The following is a 6,000-nucleotide window of genomic DNA, read 5'->3' as shown; positions in this document are numbered from 1 at the left end:
ATCAGGAATGGTCTTATCCAGCAAATGTGCAAACTGAGGTCCAGAGAGGGGCCAAGACTTCCCCAATCACACAGCAAGTTAGAGGAGGCTGAGGCAGGACTAGAACGTGGGCCTTCTGTATCCAGCCCCAGTGGTGGGAACGGAATGCAGGATAACTTAGAGGACTGTGACAAAGCCAGGCCAGGCTGCCACAGAGGCTGGGGTCCAAGCCTGACCACGGCTTTTATTCCTTCTACACGCTGGGCTCCTGTCCCACCAACTTCGATGCCATCACAGGGAGAAGAGAAATTCTTGCCTGGATCTTCCGGGGAGCCGGATTTCCAGGTCTTTCAATGTTCCAGAATTGCAGAAATGCTGGAAGGAACCTCCTGGATCACCTACTCATGAGAGAACTCAGGCCAGGGAGAAGAAGGCCATGCCAAAGGCCAAGCCCCAGTGAGTGACCCATGCATGTCTCAGGCTCCCAGACCAGGGCTCTTTCTGGTGTATCACAGTGGTTAGGAGGCCAAGCTATGGATGGGTCTGACACACCAGGGTTTGAATCCCTGCTCTGCCATTCACTGGCTATGGGACCTCACTTTACTTTGTAGTCATTTATCTGAGCCTCAGTTTCTCCACCTGTAAAATGGAGATGGCAGCACTTACCACATAGGGTGTTACAAGAATTTAATGCAACAACATTAGCTCCACGGGGACAGACTCTGTCTCATTCACCACTGTCTTCTTAGCATCTAGAACACTGCTCAGCACATAGTAGGTCCTCAACAAAATGGAACAGTCATTATCACACTATACTATGCTGCTCTGGCTTGACATCAGTAGCAGGGGCAGAAAGGGGATGACCTCTTTTATTCCACTGGCCCCTGAAGAGAAGCCAGAGTCTGCCTGTTGCAGAGGGAGGCCATCAGCCATGCTAGAAAGAATGGCTGTGCAGCCTTAGACATGTCCCCTCCCCTTTCTATTTGGTTTCCCCCACAAGACAAGGAGGGCATTGCTAAGTGATGACGTAAGTCTCCCAGCTTGAGGACTGCTCCTGGACCCTGTGCCATGGCCCTATCTGAGATACTTAAATTTTCTCCTCTGCGATGCCCAGAGAGAAGGGCTGAGGGGCAGGGCTGGGCATCCCAGATGAGAAAAGGGGTGGGGACGGGGCAGTGGCCAGGCTCTGCCAGGATCCTGGGATCCTGTGCTCTATTAGGTGGTCGGCTTATAGGACACAGGAGTGATCAGGGCAGCCAGGCGTCAGTGCAGGCACCAGCCTCCGCTGGGGCCTGAGAACGAAGCTTCTGGTGGATGCTGGCTGGTTCATTAAGGGGATGAAGGGCAAGGCTGGAGACTTGCTGAGCACTTCATCTGCCCCCACCCCCAGCCCCAGCCCAGCCTCACACTACCTGGCAATTAGTGGTTCCTTCCCCAGCAGGCACCAGCAAATGGTGAGGAACTCTGAAGCTCTCATAACAGTCTCCAGTGCCCGCTCTGCCCATTAGCTCCTGCTCCTTGTGGCTCTTTATTGTGAGGGAGGCTTTATTGCTACCTCTGGGTTGTAGGGTGGAGGGTGAAGTTTTAGGAGCAAGAGGCCCTGGCTGGGCATGACAGAGCAGGTTCCCTGCAAGACTGTGAGCCCCCTCCCAGGGCTGCCAGCTCCCAGCCTGTGGTCTTGCCATGGTTTGTTGCCAGCCAAGCCACATTTGTCCCCATGAATCCTCTTGTCCCCTACACACACACACACACACACACACACACACACACACTGACCACACCCTCAGCAGAGCCCCACCCCACTCCTGGCATCAGGGCCTCTGGGGAGGGGCTAGACAGCCAGGCTACTTTCCAGGGAGTTTCAAAGGCCCAGATCCGGAGGTTCATGAGTCCAGAAAGCTCTGGGCTCAGGAGAAAACAAAGCAACACCCTTCCCTGACTCCTTGGAGGAAACGGCCTCCAGGGGCCAGGGAGGAAAAACAGGAAGGTCCAGGCTGGGGAGGATGTCCTGAGGGTGGGGATGGGGAAGAGGGCCAACCTATCCCTGTCTTCCTCCCTACAGTAGTGGGCCCTGTGGAGGGAGCGGCCAGTGTGGTCCTGGCCTTGGGCTGCGCTAGGGATGGTCCTGGGCTGCACTCGGAAGTCTGTCCTCAGCTGGTGGCCGCCCACCTGAGAGCTTCCTCAGGGATCCCAGTTCCTGTGATGGGAGCTGAGCCCTGGGGTTAGAGAGTCGGAGTCGTCCGTGCACAGGGGCAGAGCTGTGACACCTGCCCTCCTCTCCCCACTCCTTGGCATGTGGGGGCCCAGAGCAAACTCCCCTCCCCTCATTCACCCTTCGCTCTGCATTTACGGAGCCCTCCTCAGTACAAAATAGCAACAACAGAGTAGAGGATAGCAATAACACAGAGTGCTTCCTCCTACCTCTGCCCCTACTTCACAGATGAGAAGACTGAGGCATGCGGACAATTAACGAAAACAAACAAAAACTTTGCCCAGGTTACACAGCCAGTGAGCAATGGAGGAGAATTCAAATGCTGGCTGCCTGACTGCACGGGGCTTGTTGGTAACCTTTCCTGGAGCAGTAAGGGCTTAAACCTCAGTGGGGTCAGGGAGCCCCGGGATCCCGGAGGTGGGCAGCTGACCCCAGCCCGAGTGGGGCGGGAAGGCTCACGCTGGCGATTCTTCACACTTACCGCTGAGTCCGTTCACCCTCCCTTGCGTGTGGGCGACTCATGCTTTCTCACGATCTCCTCTCCTCAAGCCCCACCCCACCCTCCCCCGTCCTCACTCTCAGCTGTTGACCTTGTTTCTCACTCCCCGAAGACAATCCAGTCTCTCAGAAGTACTTCCAGATTTGCAGGGGCACATCCGCCCCCACCAGCCTCTGCACCCACACATTGCCTCCCCGAGTCCTAGGAGAGATGACTGCCCACGCCTGCCCTCACCCACCACCCCAGGCAGGCACCAGAGCCCACAGTCCCTCTGATCAGCAAGTCATGCCGTCCCTCTTCACCAGACCATTCCTGTCAGTGGCTGTTTTTCCTCCCATCTTACACATACCTGCTCTCGATCCTGCTTCCCCTGCGGCTGCCACCTAATTCCTTGTTCCCCTCTGCAACAAAACTCCTCCCAGAGGTGTCTCTATCCACTATCATCAGTTCTTCTCCTCCTGTTCTCTCTTAAACCCACTCCAATCTGGCTTTCATCCCCACCACTCTATCAAAAATACTCCTATGGGCCAGGCATGTTGGCTGATACCTGTAAGCCCAACGATTTGGGAGGCCGAGGCAGGAGGATTGGAAGCCTGGAGTCCGAGACTAGCCTGGGCAACAGAGCAAGACCCTGTCTCTACAAAAAAAATTGTTAAGGCCGGGCGCGGTGGCTCACGCCTGTAATCCCAGCACTTTGGGAGGCCGAGGCGGGCGGATCACAAGGTCAGGAGATCAAGACCATCCTGGCTAACACTGTGAAATCCCATCTCTACTAAAAATACAAAAAATTAGCCGGGCATGGTGGCACACACCTGTAGTCCCAGTTACTCGGGAGGCTGAGGCAGGAGAATTGCTTGAACCCGGGAGGCAGAGGTTGCAGTGAGCCCAGATCACGCCATTGTACTCCAGCCTGGGTGACAGAGCGAGACTCCATCTCGGAAAAAAAAAAAAAAAAAAAAAACTTAAAAATTAGCCAGGCTTGGTGGTGCACATCTTTAATCCCAGCTACTCAGGAGGCTAAGGCGGGAGGTGGGAGGATAGCTCAAGCCCAGGACGTTAAGACTGCAGTGAGCTAGGACCATACCACTGCCCTCCAGCCTGGGTGACAGAGTGAGACCCCATCTCAAAAACAAATAACTAAATAAAATGCTCCTATCAAGATCTCCAGGGGCCTCCCCATGGCTAAACTCAGCTGTCGGTTCTCAGTCTTTCTGCCACTTGCCCCCGACCCCATGACATTTGGCAGTGTAGCCCTCCCTCTTCCCTGAAACACTCTTTCCACTGGGCTTCTAGGCCACCTGCTATACTCACTTGGTTTTCTGTTACCTCTCTCACCTTTCCCTCTCCATCTCCTTTGCTGTTTTTTTCTCTTCTTCCAGACAGCCCAACATGGGGTGCCCCAAGCCCAGACTTTGGTTCTGATCTCATTCCTCATTCCTCTGGTGAGCTCACCCAGTCTTATGGCAACAGCATATATACACCAATGACTTTCACATCCATACCTCTAGCCTGGACCTCACATGTTCCACCGTCCACTCAGCGTCCCCTCCCTGCACTAGATAGCTCAGGTCCAACGTGTGCCAAGCTGAGCGCCTGTTCTCCCTTACAAAACTCGCTCCAACACATGCCTTCTCCACAGGGATGCCACCTTCCCCAGTGGGCAAAAATTGGTTCTCGAGGGGACAGAAAAATATTGATATTATAATGGTTTGTAATTTTCCAAAGGGCCAAAGTATAGGAACATATATACATTATAGCTGTGGTGGTAAAATTCCATTGTGGGCCGGGCACGGTGGCTCATACCTGTAATCCCAGCACTTTGGGAGGCTGAGGTGGGTGGATCACCTGAAGTCAGGAGTTCAAAACCAGCCTGGGCCACACAATGAAACCCCGTCTCTACTAAAAATACAAAAATTAGCCGGGCATGATGGTGCACACCTGTAATCCCAGCTACTCGGGAGGCTGAGGCAGGAGAATCGCTTGAAACCAGGAGGCAGAGATTGCAGTGAGCCCATAGCCCATATCATGCCACCGCACTCCAGCCTGGGCTACAGAGCAAGACTCCATCAAAAAAAAAAAAAAAAAAAAAGAATTCTGCTGTCGGGGGAAGTGGTTAGAGAAAAACGTCTTAAAAGGCTCCTGAGGGTGGGTGATAGTGAAAAACTGATTGAGAAAGGGCGCTGCTCCAATACAAACCCCATTTCAGCCGATGGCAATCCAAGCCTTCCATGGCTCAGGCCAAAGCCTTGAAGGCGATGATCTCGGCTCCTCCCTTTTTGAAACAACCCACGCCCAATCCATCAAGAAATCCAGTTGGTTCTGCCTTCAAAATAGATCCAGAATCCAAGCCCTCCCAACCACCCCCACAGCATCTACCCTGATCCGAACCACCATCATGTCTTGCCGGGATTAGTGCAGCAGTCCCCTGACTGATCTCCCTGCAGCTGCCCCCACTCCACACACACACACACACACACACGCACACACACACACACACACACCCAGAGTGATCTTTTAACAATATAAACCAGCTCATGTCCTTCCTCTTACAAAAAACACTCCAGTTGCTTCCCATCTCCCTAAGTTCTCACAGTGACCTGTCCTCCCCTCTCCCCCCACACTCTCCTGACCACCTCCTTCCTCCCTCTGCTCCAGCCCCACAAGCCCCCTTGCTTTCCTCCAATAAACCAGGCATTATCCCACCCTACAGCCTTTGCACTGGCTGTTCCCTCTCCCTGGTACACTGTTACCCAGATAACTGCAGTGCTAAATCCCTCTCCTCCCTCAAGTCTTTGCTCAGATGCCACCTTCTCAATGAAGCCTGTCCTCACCACCCTGTCTCAACATTGCAATCCACCCCCAGATAACCCTCACTTCTCTCCACCTTTTCTTTTTCCACAACACTCATCACCTTCTAACACACTATAACATTTCCTTCTTTTGCTCATTGCTGATTGTTGCCTTCCTCTGCTAAATGCCAGCTCCTGAGGGCAGGGACGTTTGTTTTGGTCACTGCTGCATCTTCAGCATGAGAACAGAGCCTGGAACACACTAGGTGTGCCTGGTACACCCTGGACACTCACTCTAGCCTCCTGCCATATCTGCTTTCTGATTTTTCCCACCCCAGGTTCCATCATATCTCCCCACCTTTGAAATCACATTTCCCTGTCCCTGAAATGCTCCCCACGCCTCCATCCCTTAGTGAGCTTTTTCTCAGCCTCAGAACTCTCTCAAAGATGACTTTGCCTCTCTGGTTAGGTCAAGAAGGGCCCTGCCTGCCAGACAGGGAATCTGAGCTTTTTCCTAAGAG

This window comes from Symphalangus syndactylus, chromosome 1 (genome assembly GCF_028878055.3).
Source record: "Symphalangus syndactylus isolate Jambi chromosome 1, NHGRI_mSymSyn1-v2.1_pri, whole genome shotgun sequence".
In the NCBI taxonomy this organism is placed as follows: Eukaryota; Metazoa; Chordata; class Mammalia; order Primates; family Hylobatidae; genus Symphalangus; species Symphalangus syndactylus.
The sequence above is the reverse complement of the archived record's forward strand: the minus strand, read 5'-3'. Positions refer to the sequence as shown.